This window comes from Tachysurus fulvidraco, chromosome 22 (assembly GCF_022655615.1).
Source record: "Tachysurus fulvidraco isolate hzauxx_2018 chromosome 22, HZAU_PFXX_2.0, whole genome shotgun sequence".
In the NCBI taxonomy this organism is placed as follows: Eukaryota; Metazoa; Chordata; class Actinopteri; order Siluriformes; family Bagridae; genus Tachysurus; species Tachysurus fulvidraco.
This window is the reverse complement of record NC_062539.1, coordinates 9,326,871-9,338,709: the sequence shown is the minus strand read 5'-3', so window position 1 is coordinate 9,338,709 and position 11,839 is coordinate 9,326,871.

The following is an 11,839-nucleotide window of genomic DNA, read 5'->3' as shown; positions in this document are numbered from 1 at the left end:
TCTTGGAGGAACAGGATAACCATGAGTTTTTCCTTTCCTTGAATGTAACCGCAGTCACCCCAAGCCATTCAGCGGTCACTAATTCGTCCAGGAAATCCTATGACAATGCTTACTTTTACATATTGTTTGTGATGTTCATCTACTCATTCCTTGCTCTCACGCTGGTTCGGAGCTTTCTCCAAAATGAGAAAATGATGAAGGACCATTATGAAGATTCTGGAAACTCAGCTGATGCCACTGAACACAAATACAGCGAGGGTTCTACTTCAGGGAATTTTTATTTTGGGGACGAGACAATCATCTGAGCAAGTCAGACAAGGCAGGCAGCGAAAGCTGCCAGGAAAATGTCTGCCTACAGAAAACTTGCACTGCCAATCAATTTTCACTAATCTTGTTTTTCTAATTTTTCGCTCCCATTGATGTTAAAAATGGAACCAGATGCAAACATAGTAACAGGGGAGTTTGTATCAGATATCTAGGTTACAGTGGAAAAACTGAATAGGATAGTCAGTAACAATTATTTTGAAGACCTGTGCCAGGGATATGTGCTGTGTTGAAGGCAGACACTTTACATTGGGAAGTGCTTGTAGTAAGTTTTAGGTCAACGATATCACTCTCAAATCTCACACAAGATTCCTGAACCTTGAAAATTTTTCTTATGCTTCGTTCAGTGGTTTCATTATTTCCCTTAGTTGCTTGAGTCAAGTCAAGCACATCATTGTTGTTTAGATTTTTCCATGCTGAGAACTGGTGCAATGTCTGAATGTCATTATCAATCAAACTCAACACCAACGCCATCAAAGTAAACTTGATGGGATTGAATTAAGAGTCAGTTACTGACTATAGTAGTTTACTACAGAGAAAGAACAGTTGGTGACCATTTCAACTAATTATGAAAAAAAATCTTAGTATTATTTTCAATGAATAAATCTGTGTTTTGTGTGTTGGCATAATGTTATTTGCTCAGTGGAGAAAACTGTGTACACACCACAGATTGACTAACTGACTTACACAGTTTGACTTTATCATATTATTTTTTGAGCTACTCATATAATTTTTTTTATAATATTTCAGAATAAAGCTAACACAGTTTATTTATGGTTGAGGTGAAATGTTTAAAATGGTTTTACAAAAAAACATTATATTTATTTCATCTTATTTCAGTATCAAAACAGATATTTATTTCCAATGTTAAATATATGCAAATATTATTCTTAAAGAACACTGTATATACATTTGAGTTCAAATCAAATAATGAATCAATATGAGCTTATACATACATTCAGCTTCAGTTTGAAAATATTTACATCCAAATTGAGTGAAGGTTATAGGAATAGTACTTTTTTATATACTTTTATTTTTCTTAAATGTATTTTTATTTATTTATTTTAAGGAACATTTTAAGGAACCAAAATTGGAAAATGGGCAAATGGATGCTCAGTTCCATTACCTGGTGTATATTACACCCTCATTGTTTCACTTAAAATAAAGCAAATTAAAGGTCTAGGTTGCTGGAAATGTCAGTATTAGTAAAAGAAGCCTTCATTAAGCTGAAAACTAAACATAATGTGTGGTCAAATTCACCATGGAGAGCATGGAGAGGGGAAGAAAGGGCACATGATCACCTCATCTTCTGGTGGCGGAATGTATGGCTGCCAATGGAACTGGTTTCTTTGTATTTACTGATAAACACATTAGGTGTACAAGGATATAAGCTCTGTTCAGATTCAGCCAAAATCAAAGCCACTGATAGCGTTTCACAATGCAGATGAGCAATGACTTGCAGCGACCTTCGAAAGCAACCCAAGACTTTTGGCAAATTCAATTACCTGACCTGATTTCAGTTGTGCATGCATTTTATTTGCTGAAGGCAAATGCCTTAAGAACAAGCAGGAACTGAAGACAGCTGCAGTAAAAGCCTGGTAGAACATCACTATTGAAGAAACCCAGCATCTGATAAAGTCTAAGGGTTACAGACTACAGGCAGTCATTTGCAAATCCTGCAAAAGATTTGCAACCAGGTATTAAAAGTGCTAATTTAATTTATGATTATGGTAGTCATGGAAGTCTGGCATGCTTTTTTCCCCACTCCAATATTCTGTGGTAGATAGCTGAAATGTCTAAATATTTATAAAATATTAAATGCTATTATAATGTTATTTTATGTGTGATGGCATTGGCAAATACAATTATCACCAAATTTGTTAAAGAACTAGCATGGCAATTTTATGGCTTTCTAGTCACAACACTGGATTTGTATAGATCTTTACATATGTAAGAATGTAAATGCCAAAAAAATGTCTAATAAAAATAAATAATAAAAACTAATAAAGTTACCAGTCTCTCTGACTTATACTGAAGCCTCTTTCCTTTCTATATTCCTTTAATTTTTAAGTTGGGAAAAATCAGTGGATTTGCGGACAGAATTTTCTCCTCATAATAAGAAGAAACACGAAAAGGTTTACACACCAAAGATCTCACTATTAATTCACTATTAATCTCAGATCAATAAGCTAAGGTTAACCTTTAAGTTTAGCCATTATACAATGATTCCTTTCATAACAAGCTGAATAACTACAGGCTTCTCAATCATATCTTTTATTCAATGACTGTAGTGTCAAATTACACTGACCAAAAAGATTATTTTTTTGTTGCACAAATAATCCACACAATTCATTTGTGTAATTCATGTGACATCGGCCAAGTCCATTTGACATCGGACATCAGACAATAAACCAATTTGATACTGAAATTAAAATATTTTACCTTTCACATATTTTAACCTAGTCTACACATCGATAAATCCTGATGAAGATCTGACTAGTTTGGATGAAGCTTTTCCTGAAGGAATTCTTAACAAATCTATACTGTATTTTGTTGCATTGAAATTGGCAGTATAATTTAGTAAAATGTCATAAAGTAAAAAAAAATCATAGTAATGTAAGAATCATATTAACACATTTTTCTAAATTCATTCATACATTAGCCATGAAAAAAGAAATTAAAGTTTGCTTTTATGAGTCTTTTTATTATTGATTATTTTGTTCCACTCTGCAGAGAAAAGAAAACGTGTGAATGTAAATCTAAATGAATTCCCGGTTCAAAATAAGAATTATCATGCACTGATGCTCAATAGTGATTATATTAATGTAACTGGAGTGGTATAATAATTGATACCTTATAATTGTTGCTTTTTATTAACCTGGAACAATGAAGCCTCCTCTCTGGTAACATTTGTTAGTCCATTCTGCTCAGCCCCTTTTCTCTTTATCGAACGAAAGTGCTTCACAATTTATGGCATATAGCATATTTATGTTCGAAGCATCCAAAAGAGGTTGAGGATAGTTATAAGCAAATAACGGGTGAAGTTATTAGATACCATTTACATATTTAGAAAAAAAAATAGAAATGTCTAAAGGGACTTGTTCACTATTAATGTTCTGAAGTACACAATTTAACTCTTTTAAGCAACTCTTACCTTTTTTTGTGATGAAGATAAAGACATTAAATTGTTTTAAAAAGACCTGTAGTGATGATCACATTACATTGTAAAATCTCTGATGTTTTTACTGCTACTGTTTCCTCGTGACTGTAGCTTCTATTTCATCGTGCAAACAAGATATCTTTATGTCAAATCATGCACTGAGTGACCTCGGAGTGACCTTTGATGTTCCACACAATTGCAAGGCGAATTTACAAATTAACAAACGCCGTCACGTTTGTTTGGACATAATCAGAATCGGTGAGTAAGGTAATACGATGGCCTCTGCGTACATTTGATGTGGAACTGGCAGATGTAATCAGGGAAAAAGTTGGAAAACCTGGGGTTCGGTGCAGGGGGAGATTATTCCTTTACTAGACCAATATGTACAGCAAAAAGGGGACTTTTCTGATTTATGGCCTACTGCTGACCCTGTGAGATCTTAAGCGTTCAAAGCAGACCGGGGGAAAAGGGAGACAGAAAGAACCCCATAGACTTTATCGGTCTTGTGAATTAACGTCAATTGCATCTAGCAGGATCTCTCGGACGTCTCTAATGAGAGCATGCGGTTTTCATTTGGACGATATTCCGCCAGCGAGCTCATGAAAGCGAGGGCAAAGGAGAGAGGGTGAGAGAGAGAGAGAGAGAGAGAGAGAGAGAGAGAGAGAGAGAGAGAGAGAGAGAGAGAGAGAGAGAGAGAACTGAACGTAGCGACAGGGCCGACATCAGCCCGAGAGGATCTACCTACACCAGCACCCCCGCGCCTCCGGTCCCAAGGTAGCGGTATCTCCTTTCATAGACGTATCAAATCAAGCGCGCTCGAGTTCACTGGTTTACGGTGGCGCGGCGGGGGGCTTATAAGGCGGAAGCGTTCTTTGGAGAGGGACGTCATACCAGAGCGCGTGCCTAGAACGCTTATTACGTTAGGCTCGAGTGATGGGTGCGTAACGACAGCGGGGGTCAATTCACCTTATGAGACTAGATGTGCAGCGTTTGCTACAAAATGCACTATACTGTATATAGAGTATATATACACTTAATTTTCCCCCATTTGGGAAAAAGTGTGTCCCTGTCAGAGAGAAAGGAGTCCAAGCAGAAACATTTCATTTTCCAAATTAAATTCATTTGAATTCATAAATTATATACATTAAAGGTAAATAATTTTAGTGTTTTTACTGGGACCTATTTTCCCCTTCCTATTCATTTTATCTGTCCTGTTTTAGTAGGGTTTTAAGAGGTTTTGGTCTTTAAAATAAAAATAAAAAATAAATATATATAAAAAAAATCAAAGCTTCCAATTGATGTTGAATTAGTACAATAATGGAAATTGATATAGATTACTTACCAACATAATCGAACAAATGTACTTCTGAATCAAAGAAGAATCAAGTGGTAAAATAAAGCAAGACAGGGAGGAAGAAGACAGAGAAGAAAAAGTGGTGAACAGGAGAGCTTTAAACCACTGATTTATGGATAAAGCTGCAGCAGAAGCGATTAAAAACACCATATCTTAAGACGAAAGGGAGGGCATTGAATGTCCAGAAAAGTACCCTGAGTAGCTGTGGGGCTGTCAAGGGCTGGGATCATTTTAGGGCTGTGTGACAAGTTTCTGTGTTGCAATAAAGAAGGGGTTTTTATATTCATGCCTAGTTCAGGCAAAACAAATTATTTAAAAATATATCATTATATTCCACGCGTTAACGATTCACAGATTTACAGATTTAAAGATTTTAAACATTATCACATTATCAATGATAATCAAGATACTTTCATTTTACATGAGTTTAGTTTAGTATTTATTGATTTTTGGTTTTAAATACTGTAAGGGAGATTCTAAGATTTTTAGAAAGGATATCTTGTTAGATTATATGATACTCATATGGTGGCAAAATTAACAAAAGTAATATTTTACTATCCAAAAAGTCCATTTGACATAAAATCTACCGACTAGTGAAGGTGTGCTAACTGCTTTAAACAATTAAAAACTCCACAACAATCTGTTTATTTGCTTTCTGGTCTCTAGCAAACATTTGCTGGTTAACTCCAGTGTGTAACTTGGTTGGGTGGAAACATTTTCTGGACTACTGTTTCTATTTTCATGCTCATATATTAATGTAGTGACTGGGTTGGAGGGATGCAACATTGTAAAATAACTAAATAAATGACCAATTAAATGTTCTTATTGTTTTTTATTTGCTTATTATTTAAATCCACACTTCACTTCAATTTCCTCCTACATAAATAACATGTAAGATGTTGTACTGTTTGTCCTATCTAATAAAATACATATTTAACAGATGCCCTTATCGAAAGCAACTTACAACAATCTCTTCCAACCGAACATAAGGGTGTAACTCAGCAGTGGGAGTTTGGTGGCTTTAGGATACAAACTCACAACTTTCCAAGCAGTAGTCCTGCATCTTAATCACTGAGCTACCGCTTCCTTTGTTGTGTTAATATGTTACAATATTTTGATGCCATTGATTGATCATTGATTTAATAATATTGATATATCTAATTTTCACTTTACACAATGTTAGATAATGAATGCTTATATAGTCCCATTCTCAAAGATGGCCTCAACACAATTGAAATTGTACATATCCCTACATAAAAATGTGTGAAACTGTTTTTTTTTAAAATTAATTTATATTAAAGATGACAATTTTGTGGGAAAGGTTTCTTTATATTATCATCAGAAACAGGAATAAGCAAGCTTGTAGGTTCAAACATTCAATCATCAATTATCAATCCAGAAATCTACTATTGGAGACAGCTCCTTACAATGTGGTTAATTACATTTACGAACACTTAGCATCAAGCAATTTAATATAATAATATTTCTGATACCAGAAGAGAATAGAAATAATACTAAAATAATTGATAATAAAATGATAATAAAAATGTTCATATCATCCAATCTTGTCTTTTAGCTAATTTTAATTAAATTCACTAACTTAAAACTAAAAGAAAAAAGAAAAAAATGTTCACTATCTTTTCATAAAACTAATACTAGTACTTAAACAGTACACTTGTTTGTTCTATGCAGATTGTTTCCATGATTGTTTTCAGACAATGTATTAAAAAATGTTTCCATCTTAAAAAAAAAAAAGTTTTTTTTTCTCCTTAGAGATTTGTGATTTGTGTCAGTTTCACACTCAATTCATGGCATGTGCAAAAAGCTGCAGGGAAAAGATTCACATGCTTACAAAAAATGCATATGCTTACTTACTAAAATTACTAGGCAGAAAAAAACTAGCTTCCTAGACTAAACGAATACTTACAGTAGAAGCTAATTGTTTATTACATAAACGATAAGATAACATGGCATGGGTAGTGTATTTATTACTTTTTATATATATTTCATGGAATATCTTGAGATAAACCATGAAAATTGGTATAATAGATATAGTAGTCAATACAAATGCAATCATTAAAAACTACAGTATATTAAACTACTGGGTGTCCCATACATATGGGGACTATATTTGCCAGCACCAGTTCAGTGGTGCTTTCTTTGGGGGATGTTAGTGGATTTCCACTTCTAGGCAGTCCGGTTCCATTCTTTCTTTTTTTAAAAAATATATTTGGTAGCTGTATCAAGTGTGATGTTCCTGCGATGCTTCCTGTTAAAGTCCATCACAACCTTTTTGCTAAAAAGTGTTTAGAGACCCTATGTTTAGAGACTGCCTGAATTTCAAAACTGATTTTGTAATTCTTTGTACCCAAGTTCATATTTTTGTTTAAAATACTTCATTTTAAATATTTTATTTATATGTTGAATTATTAATAATATGTCCTGATTTTTTCACTTATAAAAATACAACACTATAAAAATAAAAATAAAGGTCTCACTATTTGGTCTCACTATATAGCACTGTAATGCCAATACCTGCATTATATAATACCTCCATTCAAATTTACATTTACAGCATTTGGCAGACGCCCGTATCCAGAGTGTCATACAACAGTGCTTTTAAGTCTCTATTGATGAATACATTAACAGTGGTTCACTAGGTTACAAACTTAAGAGGCCATCAACCTAAAACCTTTTTTTTTAATATGTACATACAACAAACAGGGTTGCTAGTTATAGTATTTCAGGAAGAGGTACAGCAGGTCTTCACCCGTTGTTTGAAGAGACCACCCATTCCACCACTTGGGGCTAGAACAGAAAAGAGTCTTGTTGTATACGTACCTCTTACCCTGAGAGATGGTGGGACCAGTTAGCTATGGGGTAACCAGAAACTCAGAAAGTTGGCAGAATGAGAGGTTAGCTTCTTATGGCTTTTGGGGCAGACATGCCATTTAAATAAGAAATCACTACAAGTAGATACAAATGCTAATTTTTCAAACCAGTAAGAGTATACTGTATGTTTTTTTAATTAACAGTGTTAATTAATCAGGGGTATCATTGAACATTTTATTCATGAGACAGCATGGTGATGGTTTACTTCTTACCTGAAGGATTGTCATACAGTATGGGGTAACTTTGTGGGATCCCCATTTCTATGCAGACTCGTCAGTGGTGTCTGACAAGGCTCAGTCTCAGTGAAGTTACAATCATATGCAAAAGTTTAGGAACCCCTGACAATTTCCATGATTTTCATTTATAAATATTTGGGTGTTTGGATCAGCAATTTCTTTTTGATCTGTAAATAACTGAAGGACACAGTAATATTTCAGGTTTATTGGATTAACAGAAAATGTGCAATATGTATCAAAACAAAATTAGACGTGCATAAATTTGGGCAACCTTGCTATTTTGTTTATTTGAATACCTGTGACTACTTAGCACCGATTAATTGGAACACGTGATTGGTTTGGTGAGCTCATTAGGCCAAGAACTTCATAGACAGGTGCATCCAATCATGAGAAAAGCTATTTAAGGTGGCCAATTGCAAGTTGTTGTTCTCTTTGACTCTCCTCTGAAGAGTGGCAACATGACCTGAAACAACTCTCAAATGAACTGAAAACAAAGCTTGTTCAACATTATGGTTTAGGGGAAGGCTACAAAAAGTTATCGCAGAGATACTGTATAAGCTGTCAATGTCCATAGTGAGGAAATGAAAGACCACAGGCAAAGTTCTTGTTAAGGCCAGAAGTGGCAGGCCACATAAGATATTGGAGAGGCAAAGGTGAAGGATGGTGAGAATGGTAAAAAACAGCCCACAGACCAGCTCCAAAGACCTACAACATCAACTTGCTGCAAATGGTGTCACTGTGCATCGTTCAACTATTCAGTGCAATTTGCACAAGGTGAAGATGTATGGGAGAGTGATGTGAAAGAAGTCTTTTCTGCACACACACCACAAACGGAGGTATGCAAACGCACATTTGGGCAAGATAGCTTCATAATGGAATAATGGGTGCTGTGGAGTGATGAAACAAAGATTGAGTTATTTGGTCATAACAAGGGGTGTTATGCATAGTGGAAAAAGAACACAGCATTCCAAGAAAAACACTGTCTACCCACAGTAAAATTTGGTGGAGGTTCCAGCATGCTGTGGGGCTGTGTGGCCAGTGCCGGTATTGGGAATCTGGTTAAAGTTGAGGGTCGCATGGATTCCACACAATATCAGCAGATTCTTGAGAATAATGTTGAGCAATCAGTCACAAATTTGAAGATGCCAGGGCTTGATATTTCAACAAGACTATGACCCAAAACAATGCTCAAAATCTACTCGGGCATTTATGCAGACTAGTAATATTTCACAGTACAATGTTCTGGAATGGCCATCCCAGTCCCCAGACTTGAATATCATTGAACATCTGTGAGGTGATTTGAAGCGGGCTGTCCATGCTCGGATTATATCTTATATTTTGACCCATTGCTATTTATCATGCATATTCACCCTCATGGCAATATTTTAAGACAGCTTGGCTTGTAGTTCCATTACTATGCTGATGTACCTACTGACTCCTCACACACATCCTCTAGCACTAGTGGACTGTCCAACAGACCTAAAAATTGGATTAATTCTAACATTAGAACATCAGGTCAGACTGTTTGCATTCCCATCCACAGGGAATAAATTATACTTATTAGCTATCCAAGGTTTTATAACATCCAACTCAGCTCACGTTCAAAGCCTTGGGGTCACATTAAATTCCTTTCTCATATGACTCACGCATTAAAAACATTACAAAGACAGCTTTCTTTCACCTTAGGAACATTGCCAGGCTTGGTCCCTCCCTTTCCCTTTCTTCAGCAGATATGCTTATCCATGCTTTTGTTACCTCCAGGCTTGACTACTGCAGTGATTTCTTTTTTTTTTTACTGACTCCCAGTGCAAGATCTTATCTTATGTGCTTTGTACCATAGGAAACTGGGCTTTTTAGTGTCACTTCCACTATGTGAATTAAAAAGTATAGTAAAACAAAAAGTATTTCAACACCGGATCCATTTTTTAATTTGCAATTTGCTGAATGACTTATATTTTTGAATCAGCTAGAATAATCTATTTATAAGTCTGCCTTCAAGTGTAGTGGCAGCATTTACTTCATAACAGGAACAGATTGATGGTTTGCCACTGGTAGTGCATAAATCTAAATTTTTCTTAAAAATGTAAAACTTCACCAAACCACACTACTCAATGGATCAACACCCAGATATGGGAACTGGGATTGGTGTTAAACTTTTTTTTTTTGCAATTGTTAAACTTGCCATACAAATCAGTGAATGAGTATTGTACTGTACATCGTGTGATCTTTATTAAAGAACAAAACAAACAAATAAGTAATTCATATGTTTAATATGGAGCAGTAAATATACTCTGATTTTCATCCTCAATAAAGTGAGAGGTGACTATACAAGATGGTTTATGTCCTCAGTCATACAACCGTCCACCTTCCAATTGTCAGACAATTCCCTATGTAAGTTGTTGAATTGGTGTATTGTTCAAGGTTCAAATTTGGCATTTTTTTTACATTTTACTTTATCCAGAGCAACTTACATGAACAGCAATTTGTTGGTCCTGGGATTTCACTCACATGCTTCCTTATAGTCCACAATTTTAACTACTGAGCTATACAGACAATAAAAAGTCTAAAACCTTAGATCAGGAATATTTTGACAGATTATCCTAAAACATAAAATGCCTTATGCTCCTTGATTGCTTAATTGCAATGGAAATATGTTAAAAACCAAATTAATTTATATATTTATTTATATCAGTATTACCCTTGATGGTTCAGTATAATCTAGACACTGAATTGCAGGTGAATTGAAACACAGAAAATGAATATTAATCAGGCCTGAGAAACAAAACCAAAAGACAAATTTATATGAGTAGAAAATGTAGATTAATTTAAATGTTTACTAAATGTAGATTAATTTTAATGTTTATGAAGGTAGTAATACACTGTATATGATCAAAGATTTTTGGCTACCTAACTATCAAACCCATATGCCATTATTGAGAATCTTTTTGCAGATATTCCCTATTTTGAGGTTTATAATAATAATTGCCAGTCTTCTAGGAAGACAATCCACTAGATTTTAGATAATGACTGTTCAGTCACAATAGCATTAGGGCAGTAAGGCACTGATGTCAGGCAACAAGGCCTGGGAATTTCAGTTAAACCCAGTTGTGGAACTGAGGTAAGGGCTCTAATCTTGGCAAACCATGTCTTTATGGGCTTTGCTTTTGTGCACAGGAGCATTGTCAATTTGGAATTAGTTTTTGAGCTATACCGCTTAGTTCTAGTGAAGGGACATTGTAATGCTACAGCATACAAAGGTATTCTAGACAATTAAATGGTTAGTGGCATCAGGTTGAGGAGGGCTCACATAAGGGTATGATGGTCAGGTGTCCACAAACCTTTGGCCATAGTGTGTATGAAGGGCTTATCAGGATCATATTTTTAAAATAAAACAGAATAAAGTTTTATAAAGAACATGAGAATGAGTGTGTTACTGTTAATAATTGTCAGCAAACACAAGCCAAATGTAAGTTATGGAGAAGCCAGATTGATTTTCATGTGTATGCTGCTCTCTGTAGGTGAAACTAAAATACTGCAGCACAACTGGTTTGTGGTTAAAAAGGACTTAAACTGGAGAACATTTTTAAACAAAAGTATTTCCTTACACTATAAAATAAAATGTATGATCATGACATATCTTCAAACTAAACAAAAATCTTATTTTAAACTGTCAATTTTAAATTGTGTCATGTAAACAAGACTTTAATTGATTGTTATGAACAATCACATTTGATCTCCTTGAGGAAGTTAAGGCTTAGTTTGTGTTAATTAATGTCAACATGATCAGAACTTAATCAGTAATTATTATAAAGGAGCCATTGTCACTCTTCTGTAGGAGAATGTAATGCATAGTAATTATATGTGAATGAGGGT